Source organism: Phodopus roborovskii, unplaced genomic scaffold (genome assembly GCF_943737965.1).
Source record: "Phodopus roborovskii unplaced genomic scaffold, PHOROB, whole genome shotgun sequence".
Lineage (NCBI taxonomy): Eukaryota > Metazoa > Chordata > Mammalia > Rodentia > Cricetidae > Phodopus > Phodopus roborovskii.
Window position 1 is genome coordinate 9,572,013 of NW_026126412.1, and position 15,502 is coordinate 9,587,514.

The window sequence follows — 15,502 nt, forward strand, 5'->3', positions numbered from 1 at the left end:
TATTCATTAAGTCCCATTTTAAAGAGTGATACAAATGAAGAAAGAGGGCATGATGCTTAAATTATTTAGCAGAGTAGGGAGAAATGTGTGTCAATAAAATATTTGGCAGGATAGAAAATTAAAGCCATTGCTAAAATGAAGATAACCTGTCCTTCATTAGCATTAATGATAAAGACTGATCTGCAAAGCATTTGAATTCTATAGAGAAAGTCTTGTGGTTGTGTTTGCATATCTGAATGTGTGCTTTTATCATGGAAAGCTTTAAGTTCTTAAAATGCATTATTTCATTGATTCAAGAACCTCATCATACCTTAAGTAGACATGTAGAATTGAAAACATCAACTTTTACAAAAGCATTCACTGTGTTTATGTGGTAATTTCCTAGGTTGAAAATGAAATGGTGGATTGTATGCAGTTTCCATTATGCTTATGCACACTTTGGAGTAAAATACTAAATCCAACAATAAAGCAAAAATAAGCTTATGAAAAAAAGACTATGCAAAAGACTCTATCAGCTATGCAGTCAACTAATCTTTGGGAAAAGCTCAAAGAATAAAGAAAGGGGGCATGATAACCTCTTCAATGATGGGCCCTGGGAAAACTAAATACCTACTTGCAAAAACAAAAACAAAAAAAGAAAGAAAGAAAGAAGAGAAAAGAAATAAGAAATAGAATCCCTATGTTATACCATACCCAAAAGTCAATTAAAATGTGTTAAATATTTAAATACAAGACCTGAAATTGTAAAACGTATAGAAGAAAGAATAAGAGAAAAGCTTTATGACACTGTCTTAGCAACAATTTCTTGGATATGACCATAAGAGCATAGGCAATAAAAATTAAGGTTCACATGAGGGATTATATCAAATTAAAATGTTCCTGGACTAGAGGTTTCCTTTTGTCCATTTTCAGTTGATGTTTCTGTTGATGGTGATTTTTTGGTTATTTGATTAGTTTGATTATTATTGTTTGGTTGGTTGGTTTGTTGATTGTCTTGGGGGTTGTTTTTATTGCTAGTATTGTTTCTTTGTTTTCCCTTTAGATTCTTTTTTCTAGTAATTAATGTCCTGCCAGATAGATAGTTTACAAGTCTTTTGGGGGGGGATTCCTTTTTTGTTCCCCTTTTACTTACATCATGGCAACCTGGGGTTTCATGCATCTTATGCCCATATTCTATGAGAACTAATATCAAGACCCTGCCCCATATCCACTTCTAAAACTTCACTTTTAGATAGGGTCTGCTGTGTTGTTCAGATGGCTACAAACTTTCTATTCCATTGTCTCAGCCTCCCTGGTAGCTGTTATTACAATCATGGAACACTATACAATCCTTACTTTTAAAATATTTTTTACCATTTCTTTAGAATGAAAAAAAAAATTTACCATTTATTCATCTGATGAGAACAAATAGCCAGAATGAGAAAGAAGTTCAAAAAGTTAAGCATTCAAAGGACAAGTAATCTAATCAATAAATGGGCAAGTAAACTAAACAGTGACTTTTCATATGAGAAATACAAATGGTCAACAAACACATGAAAAAATGTTCAAAATCTATATCTATCATGAATATGCAAGCTGAAAATATATGGAGGTTCCATGGCACCCTGGTCAGAATGTCTACTTTCAAGGAAACAGAAAACAGCAAATGTAGTGAAGGTACAGGACAAAAGAACCTCTATATACTTCTGGTGAAAAGTAAGTCAATGTGACCACTATGTTAGTGTTATCAATGTATAATCATAAAATGCAGCTATAGCTCCACTGGGTATTATAAATCAAAGTTAGTATAAGTTAGACACATGTGCACTCATATTAATCAAAGCACTATTTACAATAGTTGTGTCATATAATCAGCCTAGATGTCCATTGGTGGGTAAAAATAAAATGTGGTATATATCACAATGGAGTATTATTTAACCATAAAGAAAAATAAAATTTTGTCATTTGTAGGAACATGGACCTGGAGACCATAATACAAAATAAATAAACCATACATAGGAAAATAGGAATCACATATTTTCTTTAATATATTGAATATAATTCTGTAAAAAGATACAAGAGGCTAGAGAGGTGGATCAGAAACTAAAAGTGCATACTAAATTTAGTCCTGTTCCCAATACCCATGTCAGGCAGCTCACAACATCCTGAAACTCCAGTTCCAGGTCTTATGCCCTCTTCTGAACTCATACACATATGAACACATAGTTAAAAATAAAATTTTAAAATACTTTTAAATAGATAAAAGGACAAAGAAATGGCTCAGAGGTTAAAAGCACTAGCTGCTCTTCAAGAAGACCTTGAGATATATTCTCAACAACTGTGTGGCAGCTCGCAGACATGTATAACTTCAGAGAAAGATTCTAAACACCTGCGTGGCAGCTTACAGACATCTATAACTTCAGAGATATATTCTCAACACTTATGTGGCAGCTCAGAGACAGCTATAACTTCATTTCTAGCAGTTCTGATGTCCTCTTCTAGCCTCTGAAAGTGCCAGGCAAGTACATATGGTATACATACATATATCTATACAAATAAAATTTTTAAATTATTTTAAAGAATGAAAGTAGAGGGGGAATTACTAAGGAATAAAAGGGAGACCAATGGGAAGGAGAGGGGATATTAGTATGAGCAATGGGTGGTATGTGATCTAAGTTCTTCATATATATCTATGAAAATGTCATAATGAAATAATGAAACTCCTGACCTTATACAAGTAATATTATACACTTATAAAAAGTAGATGAAATATATTATGAAACTTTTGCCAAAATAAGATATAGAAATAACAAACAAGCTCAATGTCACTAAGCATGCAAATTAAAACTGTAAGGAGCCATCACCATACTCTAATTATAATAGTTATTATAAAGAAAGGAAAGGTAACAAGTGCCTGCAAAGATGTGGGAGGGGTGTGAACAACTACACACTGTTAGTAGGAATGTAATTGGTACAGACTTATAAAAGTGATATGAAAATTCCTCAAAAATTAAAAATAGACATACAATATATCCATTTGACTTCTGCATAAAAAGAAGGATAGGGCAAATGAAAAGAATTTGCTGTAATCCAGACCTTGAAGCTCCCCACTGAGAAGTGCATATACTAAACCCTTGGTCCCAGTCAGTAGCACTACGAGAAGATGGTAGAGCCTTTAGAAGGTGGGGATCTAGCAGAACAAAGAAGGTCACTGGGGTGGGTGGCCCTTGGAGGGGACACTAACTCTGGTTCCTTCTTTCTTTTTGTCTACCAGCTGCTATGATGGGTTGAGAACGTTTATCTTCACATGCTTTTTCTACCATTTACTGTCTCACAGAGTTGTCGGAAGCTGACTTGAGACTACAGCCTTTGAAGTCACGAGCCAAATCAAAGCCTTCCTCCCTTTAAGCACTTTGTATCAAGATTTTTGTTTCAGTCATAGAAATCGGACATGGAGTGAAACCACGTTTTTCAAAGAAATATTTAAACTCTCATGTCCCTTGAAGCATTTTTAGGCGTCAAGGTATAAAATCAGTTTAATCAGCTGTTGACTTATGAATAAATACAATGGGGCATATATACCATCACATACATACTATCATACACACATGCAATTCCCTTTAAAAGGAGGGAATTTTCGTTTGAGAAAAGATAGACAAACCTGGAGGGAACTGTGCTACCTAGAATAAATCTGCCACAAAAAAAACCCTGAAACTACATGATCACTCTTATGTGTGGAACCTAAAAAGGCAAACTCACTGAAACAAAGAGTGTACATGCCTCCACAAATGGTGACAAAATGGGAAACATTCCATTATCAAATGAATAAATTCTGGAGATGTGACCTATAATGACTACTGTAAATAATTTATTTAACAATCTGCTGAGAATATGTCTTCTTCACAAAAGAGGGTTATACAAAGTAATAGCTGCATTAATTAACTTCATTATGGTGGTCATTCAATAATAAATATATATCCATATGGATATTTCTTAAATACATGTAATTTTTATTTGACCTGTATAGCTTAATAAATTTTTAAAGTAATGTGAAATTACATTAATATGAAAGGTTAATATGAGTGAAATGTTTATGAGCAACAAGTTAGGCTAGGATGTGCACTCACATGGGCAATTAATCATAAAAGTAGAACATGTTACATCATGGTGAGAGAGAATTGTTAGTATATTGACTAATCTGGAGACTTTCAGAAGTCTGAGGACACATCTCTGTAAAGGCCTGGATGGTTTGTCATTGGCAAGGGGAGTAAGAAGACCTGGAGCAGTTATCTAGTTATACTCATTAATTGGGTTGGACAGTGCCCTAAAACTGTGTGGAGTTCTAAGCCTTCGTGTCATGCTGATGTCAGCTGTATCCACACTTCATTTGAGAAGCTTTGTGTTCACTGCTCTTACTGGAATGTTATGTGTGGTTTATTCTTTATTATTCCTTAAAGGTAATTGTTTACCACTAAAGAAAAATGTTTGGAAGACATCATCCAGATCTCCTGTGCTCCAGATCATCTCTACATGATATTGCTCTTCCGACTGAGGAATCACCGCTGTCAGTTAGGATCCCATTTGCGAAGGCCAATTTACATGATTATCATGTGTCTAAGCTAAGCACTGTCTTTTGAAGTACTTACTTCAAATTATTTTAGCTATCAGATCTTCATACTAGGGAAATTATTATGTTTCTTTCCTTAGAATTTATTTTCCATTGCTGTCCTTTTTTCTCTTCAACCATCAATTGTATTGCAGCACTTATTAAACTATGGATAATGTCTGTCCCCTGCCATTTGAAGTCCTCTATCACATGGCACCAGAGCTGTCTATGATTGCACATCTGCATGTGTCTTTGAGGACAGCATTTTGCACATGGTGTGTTACATTAAATCCTGAAACAACATCAAACAATCAAATCTCTGTTATTGTCATGTTTCCCTTTTTATTTTTTAAAATCATTGATTGAGAGACTGAAATTATCAATTGTTTTTCTTTTAAAAATATTCCCTTAACTGAAACAGAGTACCAGGTGATCCTACATTCAAAACAGCTGGACAAAGCAGCCTGACAGACTACAGCCAGGATTTCTGAATCTTCTTCGAATCCCCCATGACAGCGCCCCTTACCAGCAGGAAGTAGTTTGGAAAGAACGAAGCCCAAATTCCCAAATATTGTCTATAAATGTTTGTTTTCATTTAAATGGACTTGGTTATATAAAATAAAATAAATTCCCTTAATAAAGGATAAGGAAACTGTGATAAATTTATACAATGGAGTACTATTCATCAGTTAAAAAAACAAAACAAACACAAAAGAGTAACATCTTGACATTCACAGGCAGTTGAATGAAAGCAGAAAAAGCCATCCTGAATGAGGTAACCCAGATGCAGAAAGACACATATAATATGCACTCAACTCATAAATGGATATTAGACATAAAGCAAAGGACAACCAGACTATAGGCCACAGCTCCAGAGAACCTAGGTAACAAAGAGGACCCTAAGAGAGACATTCATGGATTCACCCAGGAAGGGGAAAAAGACAAGATCTCATGAGTAAATTGGGAGTGTGGAGGGTATATGGAGGAGGATGGAAGGGGAAGAGGGGAGGAGGGAAGAATTGTGGGGCAAAGAAGTATAGCTCAAAAAAAAAATTCTCCTTAAATTGTATGCAAAGAAAATATGAATTTTCTTAGTTTTACATATCTTCTCTCTTTCAAGAAGTAGTGCATTTCTTCCCTATTTACAACACAGTTTTCAAGTATTTAAGACAAACCAACAATGCATTTAACATTAAATGTGGGGTATGACAACAGGGTTGATACTTGCTTTAATAAAGCTAGCAATTTGTTTACTCCCCAAAAGCACAAATAAAATAGAAATACTATTTCTTTTTTTAAAAAAAAAAAATTGATATCAGAGGCAAGACTGAAATACTTCATTTATCCCCAACCAAACAAACACAGAAATTAAACATCAAAGCTCCAAATCTCTGTCCACAACTCCAGCAAAATACTCCTGTTCTACCACAGACAACACTGGTACTAAGAACCCAGAGGCCAAGTCCTGGAACCACAGAAGCCATACAGGCTGCTAAAACCCTAGAGGAGACACCTTATAGAACCTTAAGACTTGCTGTCATCAGAACCATAGGCCGCTCTGCAGGGATCTTAGACCAGCCATGGAAAGCTGAGTTGGGTCCTAAGAAAGGTAAGTGTGCTGCCTGCCCAAGACACAGCAGGGAGTCTAGTCAAGCAGGGACTCATTTATTGTTCCATAGTAAGAATCTTTCACAGGAAAAAAACTACAGATGAGAAAGATAGCCAGCCAAAGGTTTTAAAGGTCAGCCTATCACAAGCTCAGGCGCCCTAGCGTTACCTAGAGAACATGAGCTGTTCAGCAGGGAACCTCATCTGATTCGATCTTTTTTTTTTTTTTTTTTTTTTTTTGTAAACAACTCAGGACTCACCCATCTGACTTCCCCTCAGCACCATCTTTGACTGGCTCTTGTGCCCTACACCACTCAAGCCAAGTAACAAAAAGGGGGGAAGTCAAGGGGGGGGGGACATCCAAAACAAATCCATTTAACAACGATAAACTCAGAAATCAGCACCTAAACCTTCAATAACCTCAAACATAGATGACTAGAAGCCAGCATAAGACACAATCAACAATAGCCAGGGCAATAGGGTGCCACCAGAGCCCAGCTATCCTATTACACTGAGCCCTGGGTATTCCAACACAGCTGAAGCACAAGAAAATGGCCTTAAATCAAATGTTATGAAGATGGCAGAGGCCCTTAAAGAGGAAATTGTTATGACAAACCCAGGGGGAAGCCTTGACGGATTCCATGGCAGGCAAGAGTGTCCAAGGCAGCAGGACAAACATGCCAACAGAGCTTAATTGAAAAATTTTATTAGAAAGGGGAGGGAGCAGGGAAGGAAAGAGAAGAGAGGTAAAGAGATGCAAGGACAGACAGAGAGAAGGAGGGTGGACATATCAGAAGAGGGAGACAGGAAAAGTCCTGTCTGCTCCAGGAAAAGAGCATAACTGGGCAGAGGGCTTTCTTCTAAAGGGGTCCTTTGCACTTGGGACGACCAGGGTTCTGCCTGAGTTCATCCTGCCACATGACACGGCAGGCCAGCATAATAATGCCTGAATCCTTACAGAAATGAATAAATCCTTTAAAGAAACCCAGGAAAATGCAAATGAACAGGCAAAAGGAGGGAATAAAACTGCTCAAGACCTGAACATGGAAATAGAAGCAATAAAGAAAAGACAAACTGAGGGAATACTGGAGAAGAAAACTTAGGTAAGAAAAGAGGAACTACAGAAGCAAGCATCAACAACAGCATACAAGAGATGAAAGACAGAATCTCAGGCATAGAAGATGCAATAGAAGAAACTGATACAGTGGCCAGAGAAAAAGTTAAATCTGAAAAGTTCCGATAGAGAACACCCAGGAAATCTGGGGCGCTATGCAAAAAAGCCTAAGAATAATAGGTACAGAAGAAGAAAATTCACAACTTAAAGGCCCAGAAAATATTTTCAACAGAATCATAGAAGAAAATTTTCCTAACCTAAATAAAGACAGACCTATAAAGGTACAAGAAGCTCACAGAACAACAAATAGAACAGTCCAGAAAAGAAAGTCCCCCTGCCAAATAATAATCAAAACACTAAAACAGAACAAAGAAATAATATTTAAAAACCACAGGGGAAAAAGACCAAGTAACAAAGTTGGATATGTTAGAATTACATCTGACTTCCCAGCATTGACTCTAAAAGCCAGAAGGGCTCCTACAGATGTCCTGCAGATTCTAAGAGACCATAGATTCCAGCCCAGACTGGTATACACAGCAAAACATTCACTACCCATAGATGGATAAAACAAGATATCCCATGACAAAGTCAAATTTAAACTATATCTATCCACAAATCTATCAATACAGAAGGGATAAGTAGGAAAACACCAACCCAAGGAAATATACCCAGGAAAACACAGGAAATAGATAATTTCACACCAGCAAAGCCAAAAAAAGGGAAACACACATACTACCACAAGCAATAACATAAAAACGGGAATTAACAATCAATGGTTATTAATATCTCTCAATATAAAGGACTCATTTCCCCAATAAAAGACTAAGACTAACTGAATGGATGTGGAAACAAGATCCCTTCTTCTGCTCCATACAAGAAACACCTATCAACATCAAAGACAGAAATTAACTCAGAGTAAAGGGCTGGAAAAAAGATTTTGTAACCAATAGACTTCCAACAAGAATTAATTAAAAGGGATGGGGAAGGAAAAATCCACCAAGATATATCTCAGTTCTGAATATCTATGCCCCAAATGCAAGGGCACCCACATTTTCTTTCTTTCTTTTTTTTTTTTTTTTTTTTTCTTTTTACAGGTGCAGTGAATTTTATTGATGGTACTCAAGAGAGCAGGGCTCCCTAAGCCCCTTAATTCTGAGGGTCTGGAATGGAAACTGTGAAGATTAGTGTCGGGGGTTGTTGGACAGGGACTGCTTGCTCAGCAGCCAGGGCCTCTCTCTTGCTCATGTCCTTGCTGGGGGCGGATGGGCTCTTACTCCTTGGAGGCCATGTAGGCCATGAAGTCCACCACCCTGTTGCTGTAGCCGAATTCATTGTCATACCAGGAAATCAGCTTTACGAAGTTGTCCTTGGGAGCGAAGCCAGCCCCAGCGTCAAAGGTAGAAGAGTGGGAGTTGCTGTTGAAGTCGCAGGAGACAACTTAGTCCTCGGTTTAGCCCAGGATACCATTCAGTGGACCCTCGGATGTCTGCTTCACCACTTTCTTGATTTCGTCATACTTGGCAGCTTTCTCTAGGCGGCATGTCAGATCCATGACGGACACATTGGGGGTAGGAACACGGAAGGCCATGCCAGTGAGCTTCCAGTTCAGCTCTGGGATGACCTTGCCCACAGCCTTGGCAGCACCAGTGGATGCAGGGATGATGTTCTGGGCAGTCCCACGTCCATCACGACACAGCTTTCCGGAGAGGCCATCCACAGTCTTCTGGGTGGCAGTGATGACATGGACTGTGGTCATGAGTCCTTCCACAATGCCAAAGTTGTCATGGATGACCTTGGCGGGAGGGGGGGCGGGGGGGGGCTAAGCAGTTGGTAGTGCTGACAATCTTGAGGGAGTTATGATATTTCTCATGGTTCACACCCATCACAAACATGGGGGCATCAGCAGAAGGGGCAGAGATGATGACCCTCTTGGCCCCACGCTTCAAGTGGGCCCCAGCCTTCTCCATGGTGGTGAAGATGCCAGTAGACTCCACAACATACTCGGCACCAGCATCACCCCATTTGATGTTGGTGGGATCTCACTCCTGGAAGATGGTAATAGCCTTCCCGTTGATGACAAGCTTCCCATTCTTAGCCTTGACTGTGCCCTTGAACTTGCCGTGGGTAGAGTCATACTGGAACATATAGACCATGTAGTTGAGGTCAATGAAGGGGTCATTGATGACAACAATGTCCACTTTGCGAAAATTGATGGCAGCCCTGGTAACCAGGCGTCCAATATGGCCAAACCTGTTCACTCCAACCTTCACCATTGTGTCTCAGAAACGAGGCTGGCACTGCATGAAAAGATGCGGCTGTCTCTAGAACAGAGAGGAGCAGAGAGCCGGGCACCCACATTTTCAAAAGAAACATTGCTAAACCTTAAAGTACACATTGAACACTACATATTAATAGTGCAAGATTTTAACACCCTACTCCCAACAATGGACAGGTCTGCCAGACAGAAACTAAACAGAAAAAAAATAATGGAAGTAACAAATGTTATGGTTCACATGAACCTCACAGAACATTTCACCAAAAACAAAAGGATATGCCCTTTACTCAACACCTCATGGAACATTATCTAAAATTGTCCACATACTCAGTCATAAAGCAACTTTCAATAAAGACAAGGAAATTGAAATAACCCTCTGTGTCTTATCACACCAACATGAATTAAAGCAGGCTTTCAACAACAACAGAAACAACAGAAAGCCTGAAAACTCACAGAAACTGAACAACTTCCTTTAGAATGACTACTGGATCAATGAAGAAATATATATATATATTTGTCTTCCTAGAATTCAATGAATGTACAACCTATCCAAACTTATGGTACTCAATAATAAACACCTTCAGGTATATGACTGGATAGAGGATCAATTAAAAAAAAATGAGCAGCCCTCCTATATGCAAATAATAAACAGGTTGAGAAGAAAAGCAGGAAAACAAGACATTTTACAATACCCATATATAATATAATATAATGTAATATAAACTCTCTTGGTTGTAACTCTAACCAAGTAAATAAAAGACCGGTATAACAAGGACTTTAAGTCTTGAAGAAAGAAATTGGAGAAGATATCACAAGATAGAAAGATTTCCCAGGTTCATGGATCAGGGAGATTAACGTAGTAAAAATTGTCATTCTACTAAAAGGAATATACAGATTTAGTAAAATCCCCATCAAAATTCCAGCAAAATTATTCATGAACCTTAAAATGACAATTCTCAACTTCATATGGAAAAAAAAAAACAGGATAGCATTGCCAAAACAATCCTGAGTAATAAAAGAACTGATGAAGGTATCATTATCACTGATTTCAAGTTGTACTACAGAGCTTCAGTAATAAAAACTTCATAGTACTGGTATAAAAACAGACACATTGATCAATCAAATAGAATTGAAGATCCATACACATATGGATACCTGATTTGTAATAAAAATTCCAGAAATGTACAATGAAAAAAAGAAAGCATTTTCAACAAATGGTGCTGATCTAACTGGATAGCTGTGAATAGAAGAATACAAATAGATCCATACTTATCACCCTGCATAAAACTCAAGTCCAAGTGTAGCAAAGATCTCTACATACAACCAGATACACTGAACCTGATAGAAGAGAAAATAGAGAACAGCTTTAAATGCATTGGTAAAGGAGACAACTTCCCGAATAGAACACCAATGGCACAGACACTAAGACTGATAATTAATACATGAGACCTCATGAAACTGAAAAGCTTCTGTAAGGCAAAGGACACTGTCAGTAGGACAAAATTGCAGCCTGCAGAATGGGAAAAGATCTTTGCCATCCCCACATCAGGCAGAGGGATGATCTCCAAAACATATAAAGAACTCAAGAAACTAGGCATTAAAAAAAAAAAAAAAAAACAAGTAATCGAATTTAAAAATGGGATACAGATCTAGACAGAGAATTCTAAACAGAGACATTTCAAAGGGCTGAGAATCACTTAAAGAAATTTTCAACATCTTTACCCATCAAAGAAATGCAAATCAAAATGACTCTAAGATTCCATCTTATATTTGTCAGAATGGCTAAGATAAAAAAAACACAAGTGACAACTTATTTTGTAAAGGATGTGGAACAAGGGGGACACTCTATTGCTGGTGGGAGTGCAAATTATACATCAACTTTGGAAACTAATATGACAGTTTCTCAGAAAATTGGGAATTAATCTACCTCATGACCCAGGTGTAGCATATACCCAAAGGATGTTCTTTCCTACCAGTATTACTCAGCTGTTTTAAAAAAAAATAACATCATAAAATCTGAAAGCAAATGGGTGGATCTAGAAAAAAATCAGCCTATGAGATAACCCAGAGCTTGTAAGACAAGCATGGTATGTACTCACTTGCAAATAGATACTAGCTGTAAAGGATCCACAGACCCAGAGAAGTTAAGCAATAGGAGGTCTCAAGGGAAGTTGAATGAATCTCCCTGGGAATGGGAAATAGAATAGACATTGAGGGCTGTTTGGGGGGTGTGGAAATGGGAACAGGAGAAATGGAGTACTGGGAGAGACAACTGGAATGGGGTAAATTTGGGAATGAGCTAGAAACCTAGTGCAAGGGAAACTCCTAGAAATTTATGAAGGTGACCCAAGTAATGGGAGATACGGAATCTGAACTGATCAACTCCTGTAATTAGGCAAGACTGCCAGTAGAGGTACTGGGACACCCAGACACATCACAGGTGGATGAGAGAGGGGCCTGTATGTGGGCAATGGGGATAGAAACAGGAGAGATCAGGTCAGGAGGGGATGGAGGGAGAAAGTTCTGGGAGAGACATCTGGAGTGGGAGGCATCTCTGGGATGAGCTAAAACCTACTGCAATGGAAACTCTCAGGAATCATGATGATGACCTTAGCTAACATTCCTAGCAATAGAGGATATTAAGCCTGAATTGGGCATATCTACAACCAGGTAAAACTTCCAGTGGAGGGATCTGGACACCAACACAACTACAAAACCTTCAACCTCTGGTTGGTCCTGTCTACAAGGTGTGTTGGGATAAATGTGGCCCAGAAATTGTGAGAATGGCCAACAATGACTGGTTCAGCTTGAGACCTATACAGTGAGAGGGAGCCCACCTCTGGCACTTCCTGGAGAGCCAAGACCCCCAGGCTGGCTAGCCCAGAGACCTAAGATAGAACCAAACAGGACTGGCAAAAAAAAAGTCAATGAAATGATTCCTAATACTATTCTGGTTTACTCGTAGATTGGTGCCTAGTCCAGTTGTCATCAGAGAAACCTCATTCAGCAACTAGTGGAAACAGTTGCAGAAATCTACAACTAAACATTAGGTGGAGCTCTGGAAATCATGCTAAAGATGGGGAGGAAGAATTGTAGAAGCCAGAGTGGTCAGAGACACCATAAGAAAACCCACAGAACCAACTATTCTGTACTCATAGGGTCCCAAAGAGTCTGAAGTGACAACAGGGATCCTGCAGGGGACTGAGTTAGGCTCTCTGTGTATATGTTACAGTTTTGTAATGTGGTATTCTTGTGGAACTCCTAACAATAGGAACAGGGGCTATCTCTGTCTCTGTTGCCTGATTTTTGAACCCTTTTCCTCATATTGGGTTGCCTAGTCAAGCTTTTATCTGAGGAGATGTGCCTACTCTTCAGGCAACTTGGCATACCATGTTTGGTTGATATCCATGGGGAGCCTGCTCTTTTCTGAACAGAAACAGAGGAGTGGGGGGGGGGACAGAGGAGAGATGGGGTAGGGAGGGCCTGGAAGGAGAGAGGGAAGGAGAAACTGCAATCAGGATGCAGAAAATGATGATGATGATAACGATGATGATGATGAAAAATTAAACACTGAGCTCTATCAGTTATTTATTTTAGAAGAGACTCTGCATTTAAAATGAAGAAATTCTGTTTTAACATTTTAAATCTTAAACCTAAAATCTATGAGGTCAGTTGTAATTTAGTATGAACCCTGATAATTATTAATCAGGTTTAGTTGTTTTCTGTTTACTTCTATTCCTGGCATATTTCTAATATAGTCTTATGTTCAATTTTCAAGAAATAGTGTACAGTTTATCAACTTGCTTTCACTCAGCAATCATTAGAGTATTTGGTACTCTAAATAAATATGATACTTGGCAAATTTTATAGGGTACTATACAATTAATCTTAATACTTCCTGGTGATAGCATATGACTACATTTATGTGTATTATAATTATATATGAATACATATGCAAGTTGTAACGGTACTGCTTGTAATACTACCACTTGAGAGGTAGGGGAGGATTGATCAGGGCCTATGGTCATCCTCTGCTACACAGTAAGCTGAAGGCCAGTTTGAGCTACAGGAGACTGTCTCAAACAGCAAAGATAAGTTGGCACGGTGGTATGTGCCTTTAAGACCAAAATTTAGAAGGTGAAAACAGACAGATCTCTATGAGTTCCAGGCTAGCTGAAATGGTGAGACCCTGTCTCAAAAAGCTAAATAAAAACTTCTAAAATGTAAAATATTAGCAGTTTAATAAATACACATTTTATTATAGAAATGCTGCATGTCTATAATACATTGGATAAATATTATTTCTTCAGTTATACTATATTTCTCTTAAGTGGCCCTTGCCTGTTTATTATATAAAAAAGCTATACCAATCAAGGTCCATCTTAGCAAGTGTTGAGAATAGGGCCATGAAAGGGGATGCAGAGGTTCTGAAAGCAGAGGGATGGTAAAGAGGTCCAGCAGCTGGCTTAATAGCAGCAGTAATGGTAATCCAATTCACTTCTCCTTGGCTTTATGTTGCAATTATTGGAGGTCATGTAAATATTTTCATTGTTAACACAGTAACTTTTCCTTTCCATGCCATGGCTGCATAATTAGGTGCTGTCATGAAAAGCAATTGTTGTTGATTCTCCAGAACATGTGAAAGAATTGCCTTGGTGGGAAGCAATGGATTGCAAATCAATTGCTACTTGTCACCCCTGGCCTTTAAAAATCCATAGCTTGTCTATTTTTTTTTCAGCATGTCTTATTGCCTACGGCATACCACTCCAATTTTACACATGGGCAGATATCGTATCTTCTTTGCAGCCACAAAGATTATTACATTTTGGAATCTTTGGTTTCAATTAGACCATCATAAGTATAACCTCAAATATAGTTGAAATTAGTTCTGAACTTTTTACATGATGAGATAATGGACAAATAGAATACAACTCATACAATCAGCTTTCCCCAACAGAGAGTGTATGACAGAAGAAAATACAGTAAATATATCCTTGTACAACATAAATAAACTCAAGTTCTCTGCTGTTGACTGAAAAGTAGAAATATGACTTACGTTGCACCATTTTTATTCACTTTATACAGTTATTCCTCATTAACTCTATAAAGAAGGTATTCTTTTTGTCTGCATTTGTGTAGGAGGAGACAGAGGTTGCAGAGGACAAGTTTCCTTAGGGCTCCAAACTGAGAAAGGGTAGAATCAAGTCCACTTTCATTGGCATTCAGTGTTTAGAACTTCAAGCATTGGATACCTATCTCCTATGATAAGATTGGTGACTATCTCAATTGTTGTCAGAGAGCCCTTATTCAGAAACTGATGGACTCAGATACAGAGACCCACAGCCAAACATCAGCTGAGCTCAGGAAATCCTGCTGAAGAGAGGGAAGAAGGATTGTAGGGAGTTTTTGTTTTAAACTATAAAACTTCAGGAAAAGTAATAGAATAAAACACATTTATTAGTAGCAACATTTCCACTTTAATTATGTATCTGCTTTTAAGAATTATTCGTGATTAAAGCTGGATACAATCAGTGAAGATATAGTAGCATTTTCTTTTGAAGTGAAAAAAAAAAAAAAGCCCTTGGTCTAACTAGAGAATGCTGATGTGGAAAAAATGGTAGTTTGACACTGTAGAAGAAATAAAATTGTCATGAACAAAGGTAAGAAGGGATTGTATTTGTCAAGAAGAGACTCCTCAGGATGAACTGTCTGGGCTGTGGCATGTCACATTTTGTCACGGAGAGTTAATGACTAGTAATGTTGAAGGAACAGGTCTTTTGTCAGATCATTATAGCAGTCCCAGTTACAAATGCCTCAAGATGTAGTGACTGTTTCAGATAAGGGCCAAAATACTTCAGGTGAAACATGGCTCAATCCAATCACCTTTTCCTTGATGAGGAGAGGGAACAAAGTCAGGTTT

General features: G+C 38.0%; 1 pseudogene; it reads right to left on the bottom strand.

Moving 5' to 3' along the window:
* Window positions 1-8,572: 8,572 nt before the first annotated feature.
* On the bottom strand, window positions 8,573-9,580 carry LOC127220915 (glyceraldehyde-3-phosphate dehydrogenase-like; annotated as a pseudogene).
* Between the last annotated feature and the right edge of the window lie 5,922 nt (window positions 9,581-15,502).